The following is an 18397-nucleotide window of genomic DNA, read 5'->3' as shown; positions in this document are numbered from 1 at the left end:
ATCGAATGCTATTTACAGTTTTCGAATGTCACTTTCGAATTCGAATATTTATAATTATATCGAATGTCCACATTCGAAATTTTGAATTTAACATTCTATTTAACAAATACTATTCAGAAGTTCAATAGTTCATCTAGTAAATTGATACATAATAGATACAAATATATAATTTTGAATGTTTCTATATAGAATATTGCATAATTAGAATATTACATTTAAAGAGAACATTAGAAATACTATTACAAATATAAATTTGATTTTTTCGAAACAAATATTTTCGAATTTAATCGTAAAATTCGAAACCGAACATTCGAAAATCAAATGTTAGAATGTTATGGAAACATTCAAAATTCGATTCGAACGAATGTGTTAAAATTCGTTTAATTTTTCGAATGTTGCGAAACATTCGCCCATCCCTACTGATGATACAACTTTAAAAGCCACTCATTTTTATGTTGCATTTAGTGCCCTAAAATAAAGCCAATAAAAGGTTGTACTTTTGGTGTAACAGAGATACACTGTGGGTCACAAATTAAAGTTTATCAGGGGACCAAGTACTGTAACTTTTATATATTATCTTCAGATATTAAAGTTAAGTATTAAATGCTAACATTAAAGGCTTGGATACACCTAAAACTGTTTAGTTATTTTTTTACTCCAACTAAATCATGTGTTGTTGCAAAGAATAATGTGTTCAATAGGCCTGTAATAATCTCAGCAATGATTGTTCAATAAGACTGAGTTCTAAAGCTATAGAAAAAGCTTTTAGAATGTAGCAAAATGTGTGTTTGGGTATTGGCTGCTCAATAAATCCTGATAAATTCATCAAAGAAAGTAGCATATGCTAAAAACATCAAATGCATTACAGTCATTGGTCAAGAGATCATAATCTTAACTGCCTCTCCATGCCAAGTCTAGTATTTTGGTCCTATCCCCAGCCTTACATGCTGATGTTTAATACGGCTTGCTTTCTGCAGATGTGAGGGTACTCCAGCTATAGGCGTTACCTCTGTTGAGAATTTATATAAACCTGAAAATGTTCTACAGCACAGACTAGACTGGGTGCACTTCCTATGTCTTGGACAGCACTTAAAGGATATTGAACTACAAAATAAAGGGACTAAAGTTGTATAATTTAAAATGATGCAAACCCTTACAGTCTAATGTTTCTATCTATTAAGGACCAGTACAGTACATTTGCATAATCAACAAATGCATGATAAAAAGACAAAGCAGTAGCACCTAGGGGCCAATTTATCAATGTCTGTCCGACATGATACGCTGTAGTGTATCATGTCCGACAGACATCGCTGAATGCCGACAGCATACGCTGTCGGCATTTATAATTGCACAAGCAGTTCACCAGAACTGCTTGTGCAATTCCGCTAGCAGGGGATGTCAATCAGCCCGATCATATAGGATCAGTCTGATTGAAGACCGCAGCCTCAGAGGCAGCGGATCAGTAATGGAGCAGCGGTCTTTAGAAGGCTTGTGCGGAAACAGGGACATCCATTCGGAGCTTGATAATTCGACCCCTTAGTCTGAATTTAAATGAAGTTATGTCTATTTCCACTCCTCCTGTATCATGTGACAGCCATCAGCCAATCACAAATGCATATATGTATAGTCTGTGAATTCTTGCACATGCTCAGTAGGAGCTGGTGGCTCAAAAAGTGTACAGGGAGTGCAGAATTATTAGGCAAGTTGTATTTTTGAGGATTAATTTTATTATTGAACAACAACCATGTTCTCAATGAACCCACAAAACTCATTAATATCAAAGCTGAATAGTTTTGGAAGAAGTTTTTAGTTTGTTTTTAGTTATAGCTATTTTAGGGGGATATCTGTGTGTGCAGGTGACTATTACTGTGCATAATTATTAGGCAACTTAACAAAAAACAAATATATACCCATTTCAATTATTTATTTTTACCAGTGAAACCAATATAACATCTTAACATTCACAAATATACATTTCTGACATTCAAAAACAAAACAAAAACAAATCAGTGACCAATATAGCCACCTTTCTTTGCAAGGACACTCAAAAGCCTGCCATCCATGGATTCTGTCAGTGTTTTGATCTGTTCACCATCAACATTGTGTGCAGCAGCAACCACAGCCTCCCAGACACTGTTCAGAGAGGTGTACTGTTTTCCCTCCTTGTAAATCTCACATTTGATGATGGACCACAGGTTCTCAATAGGGTTCAGATCAGGTGAACAAGGAGGCCATGTCATTAGATTTTCTTCTTTTATACCCTTTCTTGCCAGCCACGCTGTGGAGTACTTGGACGCGTGTGATGGAGCATTGTCCTGCATGAAAATCATGTTTTTCTTGAAGGATGCAGACTTCTTCCTGTACCACTGCTTGAAGAAGGTGTCTTCCAGAAACTGGCAGTAGGACTGGGAGTTGAGCTTGACTCCATCCTCAACCCGAAAAGGCCCCACAAGCTCATCTTTGATGATACCAGCCCAAACCAGTACTCCACCTCCACCTTGCTGGTGTTTGAGTCGGACTGGAGCTCTCTGCCCTTTACCAATCCAGCCACGGGCCCATCCATCTGGCCCATCAAGACTCACTCTCATTTCATCAGTCCATAAAACCTTAGAAAAATCAGTCTTGAGATATTTCTTGGCCCAGTCTTGACGTTTCAGCTTGTGTGTCTTGTTCAGTGGTGGTTGTCTTTCAGCCTTTCTTACCTTGGCCATGTCTCTGAGTATTGCACATCTTGTGCTTTTGGGCACTCCAGTGATGTTGCAGCTCTGAAATATGGCCAAACTGGTGGCAAGTGGCATCTTGGCAGCTGCACGCTTGACTTTTCTCAGTTCATGGGCAGTTATTTTGCGCCTTAGTTTTTCCACACGCTTCTTGCGACCCTGTTGACTATTTTGAATGAAACGCTTGATTGTTCGATGATCACGCTTCAGAAGCTTTGCAATTTTAAGAGTGCTGCATCCCTCTGCAAGATATCTCACTATTTTTGACTTTTCTGAGCCTGTCAAGTCCTTCTTTTGACCCATTTTGCCAAAGGAAAGGAAGTTGCCTAATAATTATGCACACCTGATATAGGGTGTTGATGTCATTAGACCACACCACTTCTCATTACAGAGATGCACATCACCTAATATGCTTTATTGGTAGTAGGCTTTCGAGCCTATACAGCTTGGAGTAAGACAACATGCATAAAGAGGATGATGTGGTCAAAATACTCATTTGCCTAATAATTCTGCACTCCCTGTAAATATAAAAAGACTGTGCACATTTTGTTAATGGAAAACATTGGAAAATTGTTTAAAATTGCATGCTCTATCTGAATCATGAAAGTTTAATTTTAACTAGAAGGTCCCTTTAATGAAAAAAGATAAAGAAGGAAACACTATTTATAAACCTTTGTTAAAAGACAGGGACTTCAGCACTCTCTGCGTCTATACAATAGTCAAAAATATTTTTATTACAAGGAAAATTACAAAAATAATTTAAATCCATATAGAAGTATGAAACACACCTGAAGAAGTCCCAGCAACTTGTGGGGTTGAAATGCAAGTCAGCTCTTGAGTGACTTATGACATCACTCCCCTTGAGTCTAGCAGCAAATGTTACGCTGAAAAGCATTTTCATATTATGATTCCAATTTTCATACTGACACTGTGGATAATGGTGTTCTGAATAATGTGAGTCTGTTTCTGGTTTCTACTATTGCTGTGGAGATTGTTGGCGTTTGGGCTGGTTAAAAAAAAGATGGTATACTTAGCATTTATCAATGACTGTGTTCATGTTTCCAGTCCCTATTAAATAGTACTGCCATTCATATATCGGACATATCTTGACTCTAACCTGTCCTGGCAGGCGTATCAATTGAAAACTGGAGATGATAAAGTTACAACAGCAGGCCCGTTTATGATAGTCCCGCTCTACTGACAACCACTGCGTCTACATCTGAATAAACAATCTGTATTTCTTGATATATATAAATCTCTGAAAGCCTGATTGACTAAAAAACCCAGCCACAAGTTACTAACATATATTTGCTTGTTTTTTATATCGTAATGTCTTTTCAATATTAATGTACTTTTTTCCTAGCATGTTTGAGTGCTATATTATTTGCACAATATAGTGTGTCTGTATTTATCCTAATGTTTACCATGGTGGCACATACCCACTTGTGATTTGGTGGTACCGCCCTCTGTTTGATTTTGCCAGTTACTCTATTGAAATCCATATTTTTTGGCTGATTTAAGTCTAAGGAGAATTGAGACATCTCAATACTGTTTCCATGGTTGATTTTATTATTGTGTGTATATTTAGGAAGTGGGTTTGTGACACAATCCTTAAATTGGATATGGATTTAAATTATATGTGTAATTAATTATTCCTATAACACAAATATTTTTGACTTTGGTAAAGGAAAAAAGAATATTGAAGAAGTTCCTGTGTTTTAAAGAGTAATATGGGTGCACGTTCTATAACCTGGAGACCTCTATCACAATCAACTAGGTGTTTATCATGGGCTGCACTGTAATACTTGAATTTCTGCAGAATACATGTTTTTCTTGTGTAAACAGCTATTTCTCTATTCATACAAACACATAGGGGCCGATTTAACAAGCCCGAATGGTGCCTAAGACCTCTGCTCCTCTGCCTCTGAGGCTGCGGACATCAATCCGCCCAAGTTGAATACGATTGGGTTGATTGCCACACCCTGCTAGTGGTCGAGAATCTGCAGGGGCGGCATTGTACAAGCAGTTCACCAGAACTGCTTGTGCAATGATAAATGCAGGCAGCGTTTGCTGTCGGCATTCATCGATGCAGGGTGGACATAATTTGCTATAGTAAATCATATCCGCCCAGGGTATGCTAAATCTACCCCATAGGGTGTCAGTATTTAATTAACAACTGGTTCTTAAAAGTACAGTCTCCAAAGAACAAATTATATTTATTCCTCAAATAAATCTACACATTCTACAGGATTGTATAAAAAGCAAAATACTTTATTGATTTATGGAGTTTCAGTAACTTCAGATATCTGAGTATTCAAAATTGAGAAAGGGCATTTTGGCTGGAAATTGTGCAGTGTTTTATTTATCAAATACAGTATGTTGCTTTAAAATACATTCAGAGTAAGCTGTGTGTGGATTTTATTACAATACAGGAAATTAATATTTTTCATTGTTTTATTTACTACTGACACTGTTTGTGCATTGGTTACAGACTAAGATATATCCAGTGAAAAGCCTTTGCATAGAGAATTTGTTTGTAAACAAATATAACCTATATCCAAGCCAATGGGGCTAAATAAAAATGTGCTAAGAGATATTAGGAAAAAACATAGGACATTTAAATTATTCAAAGAAAATAGTATATACTCAACATTCCAAACATATAAGGAATGTAACAAAGCATGCAAAAAAGCAATCATATCAGTAAAAAATAAAGAATACAGTAATTGCAGAGGATTCTAAGTCAACCCCTAAAAGGTTTTATAAGTACATAAATGGCAAAAAATCTAAGAAGGAAAATATAGGTACAATAAAATCTGTGAAGGGTAGCATGATTAACAGTTACATGGAGAAGGCTGAGGTTCTAAACCAGTTCTGTTCTTCAGTATACAAAAGGGAGGAACCAATGGGAGATTTGAAACAAACTAGAACATATAAGACCATACCATTAACTGGGTTATCTCTAGAGGATATCAGGGGGAAAAAATGGGTAATAATAAAGTAACTAAAAACTCCAGGTCCAGATGGAATACACCCAATGGTTTTACATGAATTTAGCACTGTTATAGCCACATTAAAATTCTTAATTTTTAAGATAAATTTTCCTCAGGCATAGTACCCCAGGCCTGGCATAAAGCTGATGTGGTGCCACTTTTTAAAAAGAGAAACAGGATTGATTCAGGAAGCTATAGACCAGTTAGTCTGACAGCGATAGTGGGGAAGATACTTGAAGGAATTATATTGATGAGTATATTTGTGTAAACAAGATTATGGCCCCTATTTAAGAAAGGTCTTGACCTGATCCAACCTCGCTAAATACGGAGAACAATACGCTCTCCATATTCAGCATTGCACCAGCAGCTCACAAGAGCTGCTGGTGCAACACTGCCCCCTGCAGACTCGCAGCCATTCAGCCGCCAGCAGGAGGGTGTCAATCAACCCGATCATACTCGATCGGTTGATTTCTGCCGATTCCTGTCCGCCTGCTCAGAGCAGGCGGACAGGGTTATGGAGCAGCGGTCTTTAGAGAAACTCAGAGCAGGCGGACAGGGTTATGGAGCAGCAGTCTTATGGAGAAACACGGGCCCACAAGCTCCCTACGGAGCTTGTTAAATGGGCCCCTATGAGTTCAAATCAGCATGGTTATATGAGAAATAGATCATGTCAAACTTATCTTATTAGATTTTACAAGTAAGTAAAAATATAGATAAAGGGGAATCAGTTAATGTGATATACTTGGATTTTGCAAAGGCGTTTGATACAGTACCACATGAGAGATTAATGTATTAAATTAAAGGACTGTAAATAGCTGAAAATGTTAGCTCATGGATAAATAACTGAATAAAAGACAGGGAGCAACAAGTAGTTGTAAAGATTAGGTGATCAGTGGAGTCCCCCCCAGGGATCAGCAATGGGCCCTGTTCTATTTAATATTTTTATCAAAACTTAGAGCAATGATTAAATAGCAACAGCTCTATTTTTTGCAGACAATACAAAGTTGTATAAGGTCATTAGGTCAATGTAGGATGAAATTTCTTTACAAGGGGATTTACAAAAAAATGAAGAATGGGCTGGTAAATGGAAAATGAGATTTGGAAAATGTAAGGTTCTACATTTTGGAAGTAAAAATAAACAGGCAATTATTTAAATGTGACTAGATTTAACAAAACAGAGGTGGAAAGGTGTTTGGGAGTACTTATAGATAAGATAAAGATGGGTGCACAATGCAGGGCAGTGGCTTCTACGGCTAAAAAGATATTAGCATGTATTTAAAGAGGCATTGATGCAAGAGAGGAAAGCATAATTCTGTCACTTTATAAATCCCTAGTAAGACCTCATCTTGAGTATGGAGTGCAGTTCTGGGGACCAATTTAAAAAAAATACACTACCAAATTAGAAATAGTTCAGAGAAGAGTGACAAAGCTAATAAGGGGGATGAAGAATTTAAGCTATGAGGAGAGGGTAGGCAAACTGGGTCTGGTTTCTCTAGAAAAAGGCACTTGAGAGGTGACATGATTACTTAAATATAAATATATTCAAGGCCCATATACAGAGATGGCGGAAGCTCTGTTTATTCCAAGGTCACAATTTAAGGATGGAAGAAAGGAGATTTAATCTCCAGCAAAGTAAACATGTTTTTCATTGTAAGAGCAATTCAATTGTGAAACTCATTACCTAAGGAGGAAGTAAATGTCAATACCTTAGATACATTAAAAAATTATTTAGATACTTTTCTGGCTAAAAACTAATTTCAGGGATATGATTTCTGGTGTAAAATTAGTCACCTTTTTAATGTAATTAATTTAAGATCAACTTGAGCTTTTATTGTAGATATTAAGATTTGTATAGGTTAAACGTGATGGACAGCGTATGCTGTCGGCATTTATCGATGTGCAGTGGACATAATCCGCTATATCGGATCATGTCTGCTCGCACCATAGTAAATAGGCCCCATATTGACAAAAAATAGTGGGAAATGTGTAAGGTATATGCACAGTGAAATATCCAAATGGTCCTCAAAGGAGCCTAGTAACATATTGACAGTCCAGTGAATCCCACTGGGGGAGAGTCCCCTTCCCCACTCAGTGGTATACAAAAGGGATACTTTAACACACATAATAATGTTACAAAGTAACTCACCACTTGTAGGCTGTGTGCTCAAATTTCAAAGACTTTACTTCGGCTTCCTCTTTCAACTTGCTTGGTTCAGCATGGACCCCTTGCAGGTATACTCACATCTTGTGCAAGTGCCTGGAATGCTGTTTCCTGTCCTTGTTGAGTGCTACACAGATTCAGTGCTTTTGTAGCGTCCTCACAGTCCCATTAGTTAGGATCCGTCATCTGTAGTTCACAGACCCTCCTCCTCAGCTATACCTCTTACCACGTGCTCACTAAAGGCCAATATTAGATCAATAAGCAAAATAAAGTTACTAGGGGCACTGTGGATTAGTTAAAAAATGTAAACTTTATTTGTGCTTTGCAGGATGTCATCAACCAGAGGGTAAAATACAGTGCAATATAGGAAGAAAAAATAGGCTGACCGGTTTCGGCTACTGCCTTACTCCTAGCCTGCTTAAACACACACCTCCCTCTCCTGAACCAATCGGGCTTCTTGTTGCACGTTATAGTTCTAAGCTAACGAACAGCTGATGTGTTACTATGTCAATCACTTCATTAATATAAGTGTTTTAAACCGTATGGAAGAGCTACAAAATGTAAGAATTAAAAAAAAATTACAAATTGCTGCACCAGAGGGTAATGAATTTGTAAGGAATTCCTTCACTCACTTTGTGCTTTTGCCAGAGTTAATTGTCCTTCTCTAAACACTCCCCCCTTTCCTTACACTAACCAATCAGGTTCATTGCTTCACATTACTAACTGGAACTACTGGCTCGCATATGTCACTTCTACGCTCCGCTACTTAAAATTGCAATAACATGTGCAAACTGCTTCTGATTTAAATATGATGGGACTGCCTGAAATCAGAGTGTGAGATTAATTGTGTACATACAATGAATGAAAGCTGACCTGATTGTGCAAAGATCTTCGTTATTACACTCCTATATCTACATGACACACCACTCTGCACTTTTTTAGACATCAGAGCAGACCAATCAGGACATAGTCGTGATGTAAGAGTTATGGATTGCTATACCTTAAAACCATATGGAAACCTATAATTTGACTCGGATAAAACTAGAAACGTGACTCCCTTATGTCTCTACTCAGTTAGAGAGCTATAAAAATATATACTAGATGGAAAGAATACCTTCTATTACAACTAAATAAAGAAAGCTGTATTTTTTATATTTTATTCTTTATTTTTTGTTTCAAGGTAAATTTAGGACAATCCATTCAAGCCAGAGGTTTCAAAATCCACAAATAATCCAGAGAATGATCAGACAAGCCAAGTTCAAATAGTTCAGCAATTGAAGGGGTTGCAGAGAGTATTCAAATCAGGCAGAGGTCATACACAGTAACAAGAAACAATCGGGCACCAGAAATTGAACTGAAACCAATTTATAGTGAGATTGGCACAAAAAATTACGCAAGTTGTGATGCAGCAAAATATTATGCAACACTGAAAAATAACATAATAACTTTGTAACATATTAAGCACCATATTAGACTCCAATCTATTACATCTTAATTTATTATAAATATTTAAATGTATATTAAATATATATGTATAATATAATACATTCACTGTAGTTCTTTGTAAATAACTTTTATGAACACTAATCTGTTAAAAAGTCAGGAATTCAGGTACGATTCACAATTAGAGATTTGCATTTGTTTCGTCATGATGCACATTTGTTATGAAAATCGGACATTCCTTTTCGGTTTAACTAAATGAATATCCGAATGAATGTACCAAAGATAATTAAAGAAAATGAAAAAATACTGATGATTTTTTTTCAATGGATCTGGAGATCGCACTAGCCTGATCCTCTTCTTGCCAGAGTCCGGGCTGCGCTAACAGGATCTATCTATCTATCTATCTATCTATCTATCTATCTATCTATCTATCTATCAATTTATCTGTCTGTCTATCCTCAAAATCATTAAGCATGCCTGTTATTACTATTGCTTACTACTGATTTACCGTTGGCGGGGCCCCAGCAAAAAAAATTTGAACCAAGGCCCTCTGTTGAGTAGGTTTATGAGGTATATAGTGATGAACAAATCAAAATCCATGAAACTAGGAATAAGCTTCTCTACTTCTATTTAAAGTCACATAAACATTTTAAACTACATCAGAGCCAGGTATGTGTCTGAGCATTTGTATATACAGGTAGCCCTCAGTTTACGCCGGGGTTAGGTTCCAGAAGGAATGGTTGTAAATCGAAACCGTTGTAAATTGAAACCCAGTTTATAATGTAAGTCAATGGGAAGTGAGGGAGATAGGTTCCAGGCCCCTCTCAAAATTGTCATAAGTAATACCTAATACATTATTTTTTTAGCTTTGAAATGAAGACTTTAAATGCTAAACAGCATTATAAACCTAATAAAATAATCACACAACACAGAATATATAATTAAACTAAGTTAAATGAACAAAAACATTTGCTAAACAGCATTATAAACCTAATAAAATAATCACACAACACAGACTTCACTTGTATTTTTCTGCAAACAGTTCTTTCTATGCATTCCAATCTGGACTGATTTATAGACAGGAAGATCTTGTTCCTTTGAAATCTGCTCGATAGCTCAGGTCTGGTTAAACTGATTAATTTCAGCTCGCTTGGCTTTGCTACAACACAAGCGGACAGGTCCACCTACTGGCTATTTTAATAAATGCACTGCTTCTAAATTGAACCGTTGTAAAACGAGGGCCACCTGTATATATATATATATATATATATATATATATATATATATATATATATATATATATGTGTGTGTCTGTGTGCGTGTCAACATTTATTTTGAAAATGTCAAAAAATAATTCACATTACTCCCTGTCCAAAAGACATTATGGCCAAAAAAAGGCAGAATTTTGAGAGCCTAGGGCAGCAAAAAAACCTAAATCCATAACTTGGCGGGCCCCTTGCAGCCTGTTTAAAGAATGGTGAATTGGACAGCATGGTAGACTATAAGGGGTTGGGCTGGCAACTGCATATCAACAATCAAAGTCAGACTCTGATTATTGGATCATGGCTCTGTTTATTCATTTTGGAAGTAGGGATGGCAGCCTGGCCACTGATTTTATCTAAGTTTACGTCCTAAGAGTAGTTATGCAGGACAGGCATTTAAGGTAAAATCCTACTGACACCAAAGCCTTTTATAACGTGCTTTCAGTGCTTAAAAAAATAATATATATATATTGCCAGTGACCAAGGGCTAGAGGAGAGGCCAAAACATGTTTGGCCCATGGCCTTAACCTAAAATTGGATCTTATTAATATGTGATCACTATAGATCTGGAGGTGCAGACATTTACATATATATTTATATATTTATATATATATATATATATATATATATATATATATATATATACACGATAAAGGAAGGCACTCACTGGTCTTTTTTCTTCAAAATAACTTTAATAATCGTGACGTTTCGGGGACACACTCCCCTTCCTCAGACAAAAACAAACTAAAAGTGACTAGACTTATAAAGCCAAACTAACCCCTCCCAGTGAAAATTGCGCCAAAATAGTTGCCATGGTGATCCTCAAAAACATACTAGTCATGTGATGAGTGTTGCTCATGTGAATTGATTGTTGCTATTCAACAAACTATACATTATTCACACACAAATATATTGTACAACATATTGAGATATTCAAAAGATTACATCAAAGTATATGGGAACAAGCTTGTATAAGAGCAGCCTGTTTCTATAACCACATAGAGTGAGCAAGCACACAGGTGTAATAAACATATCATATTATTATATTAAAATAAAATATACTTTCTCCTGCACTCCAAGTGAGTGAAATGGATAAATACCTGTGTGTCCCCTAACACATATTGTGTCCGTGAACAGGTGTACTGGTGTCTATAGTAAAGTGTATGTGAACTAAGTATGTACATATTGACAGCCGTCTGGATAATCTGAATATAAATTCTATTTACACAACCTAATCAGAGAATCTCTAAACGATAATTTGAGGGGATACTATAAGCAGAGTTATAGGAAAAAGTACTAGTCCCTTCAACAATACTGTATTAGCGTGTTGCAACAGATTATTTATCCTGTCTTGTATCACACAGACCGGATACGGCAATGCGGCTATAAATCCAGCAAAAGGCTCATATGTTTATATATTATGTGTTATATACATTATAACGTAGCCCTTTCTACTTGTTAACTCAGAGGGAGCCTACCTGTTACTTCTTGTGTATCCGTACCCCAAACGCAAACACACCATATCTGGGATGACAGCATGGCCACTCTATGAGTATCAGAGGCGCTCACAGGCGGCTCAGTATGCCGACGTCATGTCGCTGCGCCATGTTTTATGCATCCGGTAGTCATGGTAGCGGTGCACACTGATAGAAAGGACCCATTAGAGGGAATGCCCTTCGTGGTATTGTATACTTAGTATACAGTCCAGCGCTGTCCGATATGCAAGTTAATTTCAATGCTAAGTCTAAAAGACTCAAAGCTGCCAATTCTATATGTGCGGTTATATGTATATACTCTAATCAATATGTCTATAATCTATAGAGTAAATTTCACAGCACTGCTTAGGAGCCTCTATACTACAAATCGTCATGTCTGATCAATCAAATTGGGCCAAACTTCAATGTTACAAGTGATACACGATAAACCAGAGCTATATAACTGAACAAAAATAAATAAAATGAAAATAACATGAAAATAACATGAATAAAATGAAATAAAATATATACAAAAAATACAAACACCTCCTTACCTAACAACCCCTAACCTAACACCCCATTAAATAAACCCAAATTACCTAAACTATTACATTCTAAAGTTACAAAAAATAAAAAAGCTAACATTACAGAAAATTAAATCAAATTAACAAATTTATCAAAATTAAACCTAATCCCTATTAAAATAAAAAAGACCCCCCAAAATAAAAACACCCCCTACTCACATATATATGTAGATCACATATTCACTCATACAGGATAGCCTGTGATGTATTTTATATTTCTTTCCAGTGTAGGGATGGTGAAAAACTGGTCCAATTAGGCACAGTAGGCATGTGCCTACAGGCCCCTTGCAGTGAGGGGCATTTATTTTAGTAAGAATTGTGCTGCCAGGTGCTTACAGAGTTGAGTGTTTCATTGGGAATATGTTACAGCAGTTGAGGGAGCCATGAAGGAGAGAGGGGCAAAGATTAAAACTAAACCCCTCCCATTTTAGCCAGGCATGTTTAGTTTCACTTTTATTTTATGTACTTCTGTTGCTTAACACAGCCAAGCTCCATGCTGATGTGGTGCAGAAACTTTTTGTTGAGGAATGAAAGCTTCAGAACAGGTTAGGACTGTACAAGGCTTCTAATGCTGCCTAGAATTAAAACATAACAAGCAGAGCACTTTAACCCCTTGGCTACCAGAGAGGGTTGCAGTGTATTCACTTGTTATGTGCTGTATTCCTTTTTTATAGCCAGGAGTTTAAATTCTGCTTCAGGATGAATGTTTTTGTTCTATAAAGGCCATGGAGGTGTGGAGGTTATGTGGGACTAGCTGCTCTGCTCTTTATTACAAGTGCCAATTGTGATTTACAGCCTTTAGGGCACTTTGACAACAAAGTTTGTAGACTGTAAGGCTGTAAAATGTGTATGTGTGTAAACCACTCACCTGGCATATTTGTTTGTATGTATGTATGTGTATATATATATATATACACACATAGACACACATCACACACACACACACACACACATATATACACATACACACACACATATATATATATATATACACATACACACATATATATATATATATACACATACACACACATCACATTAAAAATTGTTAATCTGTTCTTTTATCAAGTAAGTGTGGTATTTTTGTATTGTGGTAAATTGAATTTCTAAGTTCTAATTTTAAACACATTTGTTGACCCCTGGATTACATATAATCTACAACATTCCATGTTTATATAATCTACAACATCATATGATATTTATATTTCAGAACAAAATAAATGTAACATCTGTGTGTATTTGTACCAAAAATATCAGAGTTTACAAGATTTTTTTCATGTAGTGGAAAAAAATACCTACATTTTATATTTTCTTCCACTGGCTGCACAGGTTGTTGATGGTGATGAGCTTGCATGCTGCTAGTTTTAATATTGCTATTGTTTACACAAAATTGTGTTTAACTCCAACAAAGTGTTAAGCACATAGTCAAAGTCATCTCCAGAAAAGCAATACACTAATGTAATGGCTTGTCAATAAACATGTCCTATGAGCCCATCTGGGTCTGCACAGATGTGTATTGCTGTCTCAGAACTGACATTGACTATGTGTTTAACTCTTTTGCAAGAGGCTAACACACTTCTGTGCAAGCACTAGTGCAATAATAAAATGCCCTAGCAAACTGTCACATTTTATGTCCCTTTAAATAGGGTTTTCTTTAGAATATTTTGCATTAAAAGTTTTACATGATTTGTTTTTGTTATACATAATAGAAATTGTATGGCCATTTGAGTCAAGTGAATATTGATTTTTGGTGTAGCTTCCATTACAACAAATATTGCAATTGGTGTGTGTATTTGTGTATCTCCATAAAAGGGAAAATGTAATTTTACATTTAATATTTATTTTTAGTTGTCCTAAATAATAATTAAAAAAGTCCTATTTTTTTCCACTTTTTTTCTGGGGGGGGGGGGGCGCGTCAGGTTTTTGCGCCTACAGCCACCTGAGATGTAAATCCGGCCCTGCCCGTGACCATGCTGTTACAGGCGGTGCAGTCTCCATATTTATAGCAACCTAATTTCCTTTTGCCATCCAACCAAGACCCTTTCTGATAGCACTTCACTGGGTCATTGTGGACTAATATGTCCCTTAAATTAGGTGCTTTCCTGTATACCATCCTCAGAGCCTCTCCTTGGGTAAAAGGTAATGTCTTGTCCGATTTTACAATCTGCCAATTCGATCTGATTGACTGTTCCATCACTTTATGCAAAGGTGTAAAGGTAGTTATGAAATTCACTTTTTCAGTGACCTTTCTGCTGTAGCCCCTCTGTTTTAATTTTGCTATCATGGTCTCTTCTTGATTAGTCTGTGTCATGTAGTGTATTGTTACGTGAGCTGAGAAGAGATGACACTCCTCTTTTGATGCAAAACTCTGTGCAGACAACAGGGAATTTTTATCTGTAGGCTTTGAGTACAATGAGGTAGCAAACCTCAACATCCCCTCACTTACACATTTGTCTAGCGGGTGGGTACAAGCTAAATGTGGATCTATGACTATTCGCTAAGACTGCCGGTAACCGATGACACAGGGTGTTTAACTAGAGGCGGGTGATATGTCTTAAGGTATAACGCTATTTTCACATTTGGTGTCCCAGTGAGCAAGGTACCCGGCTGGTACTGAAAAGTTTGGGAAATGTGCCATTTTAAAGATATTTCAATAAAAGTGATGTTTTACAACGAAAAATCTAGTGCAGTGTCTATTCCTGAATGAATGGAGAGGATCTTATGTACTGCTTTACACAGCACCCCGGTACTTGGCTATTGGATTAGTGAGTGCACTTGAAACAAACTGCTACATATGAAATTTACAAGTTGAACCCTACAACTGGTGAAAATTGAAAATTTATATATTTTGTTGCTTAAATAACAGCGAGATACACAATATCTTCTACCTCTGATTAAGTGTGCCTTGTGGACTGAACTGTGCTACAACAGGAGTTTTAGTTGATAAATATGCCCCTTTATCTGGAAGTGTGGCTATGAAGCAGGGGTAACAGATGACAATGAGTACGACTACATGAGTGTTAGATACCCAGTGACACCGGTATTATATATGTTACCCAAAGTGCATAAGTAACTGGAAAATCCTCCTTACAGACCCATTGTTTCTGCCAGGGGATCTCTTTGCTCACATGTAGCCGAATTAATTGATTTTCATCATCAAAAAGGCCATATTCCACTATTTATACTCATTCAACACAAATGAAAAATATAATCCATGGTCTTAGCTTCCCAGAGCCAGACAAAGAAGATGTCTTGTCCTGCATCACTAGCCATGGATTGGCAAGGACCTTAAAGTGCATGTAAAGTTAACAAAACATCTCTACATAAAAGTATATAATGGCACAAATAAACCCTAGTCTCATTCATCAAATTTTCTAAATATGTAAATTAAAGTCAATATATTGAATTTTACTAACGATTATTTTCGCCGATTCCTCCGCCTGCATTATTTGTCCCACTATTCGTTTTTGAGTGACACTTCTCTCTCTGCTTGTTATTTTCTTCCCCGGGGCGTCAGCATTGATGTTCGGCACGTCACTTTCTTCAAATGCGCATGCGTGAACAACCCGATGACGTCGCATACTCCATGCTCGTCCTTGATGTGACATAAGCTTTAGATAAATCAAAAAATATATTTTTTATGCACAAATAGTAACTTTCCTGATAATTATATATACTTACAATTTGTAAATTGTCCGTAATAAGATGTAATATTGGCAAAGAATTCAAATTTGTGCGCTGTGCTTATTGCAAGCACTAAACACTTATAATCCTTGATCGCAAAGTACTCAATGAATAGAAACATTCATTGAATACTTTGTTTATTATACGGACGGTGTTTCAACGCATGCGCGATTTGAAATGAGGAGCAGTGCTTTACAAACTTTCGGTTGCTATGCGCATGCGCGTTTTCAACAGAATTGTTGTATCGCATGCGCAAATGTCGGCACCGCTCGTGAACGAGCATCAAAAATACGTCACGTAGTAGGCGTGAAATTGTATAATGAAGGAGAGGAAACGGGCAGCAAACCAGGAAGAAGACGGTTGGGAGGAGTTCAGTGCTTCCAACTTCGATAAGTAAAACATTCAATATAATTATATTCCTTTATGTTAGTGTATTTATATTAATGCGGTTTAAGTATTAACAACATTGTGAGCAAGTAGGTTTAATCTCAACACGGAAAATTTACAATCACTTTAAAGGGACAGTCAACACCAAATTTGTTATTTTTTCAAAAGATAAACAACCCTTTTACTACCCATTCCCCAGCTTTGCACAACCAACATTGTTATATTAATATAGTTTATAACATTTAAACCTCTAAATTTCTGCCTGTTTCTAAGTCACTACAGTGAGCCTCTTATCATGTGGTTTTTTATTAGCTTTTTACATTAGGAGACTGCTAGTTCATGTGGGCCATATACATAACATTGGGCTTACGCCCGTGGAGTTGTGGGTGAGAGCACTAATTGGCTAAAATGCAAGTCAATAGATAATAAATAAATAACCATGTTATCAAGGGGCTGTCAAAAGAGGCTTAGATACAAATAATCACAGAGGTAAAAAATATATTAATATCACAGTGATGGTTATGCAAAACTGGGGAATTGTTAATCAAGGGATTATCTATCTTTTTAAACAATAACAATTTTGGAGTTGACTGTTCCTTTAAGTTTTTTTTATACATATTAAATATAGTTTCCTCATTCATAACGAAACCAGGTTACACACATCAAACTGATTGTATATGTAGAATTATTAGTCCCATTACAAGCCATTGGACATTTATTTCCCAATAGTTACTATGTCAGCTGCAATAAATCATATTGCAATTCATTATTAATTTAGTGACCCTTTAAATACAATCAAGGAATGCCCCTGTTCATTTAGCCCACTCACTGACACTGGGAATTTGAAACACAGCTTACATATCAAGAAATGCAAATCCAGTTTACTCATACTCTATTAAGTACTACATAATATTTATATTCTCTGTGTTTAAAATGAAAGAACTGTGACCATAATGTTCTACAGTATTCTTACCTTGTCAGAAAGAAATATATGGATCTCTCCTTAGGGAGCCACATGAATTTCGGTGTAATATTTTCCTTTAATTTATCTCACATGGGACCTTTAAGACCCAGAAGACCCTTGGTAATTCACTGATATCATGCAAACTGCATAACAAAAAATATTTTCCTTAGTAAACAAATGGGACACTGGGTCAAACTGCAACAGGATTGCTTACTACCTCTCTGGACTGGACTGAGTACTCACAATAACCTTTGAAAGTGGTTTATTAGTTTTAACATTGGGGTGACAGTCCCCTACAATGCTTGTTTACATAAGTTATGTATACAAGCCTTATAGGGAATTTCAGCCCAATGTTAAAACTAATGAATCACTTCAGTGCGGAGAATTGGTTGCCAATGATCAGGTAATTGATATGTGCAAACACCATAACACATTCACAACATATGTTTCCAATCCTCCTTAGTAAACAAAGGGGACATGGATTAAACTGCAACAGGATTGTACTGAGTACTCACAATAACCGTTGACATATTGGGGCCTATCTATCAAGCTCCGAAAGGAGCTTGATGCCCTGTGTTTCTGGCGAGCCTGCAGGCTCGCCAGAAACAGCAGTTATGAAGCAGCGGTCACAAAGACCGCTGCTCCATAACCTTGTCCACCTTCTCTGAGCAGGCGGACAGGAATCGCCACAATTCAACCCGATCGAGTTGATTGACACCCCCTG

The sequence above is a fragment of the Bombina bombina genome, chromosome 7 (assembly GCF_027579735.1).
Source record: "Bombina bombina isolate aBomBom1 chromosome 7, aBomBom1.pri, whole genome shotgun sequence".
Taxonomy (NCBI): domain Eukaryota; kingdom Metazoa; phylum Chordata; class Amphibia; order Anura; family Bombinatoridae; genus Bombina; species Bombina bombina.
The sequence above is the reverse complement of the archived record's forward strand: the minus strand, read 5'-3'. Positions refer to the sequence as shown.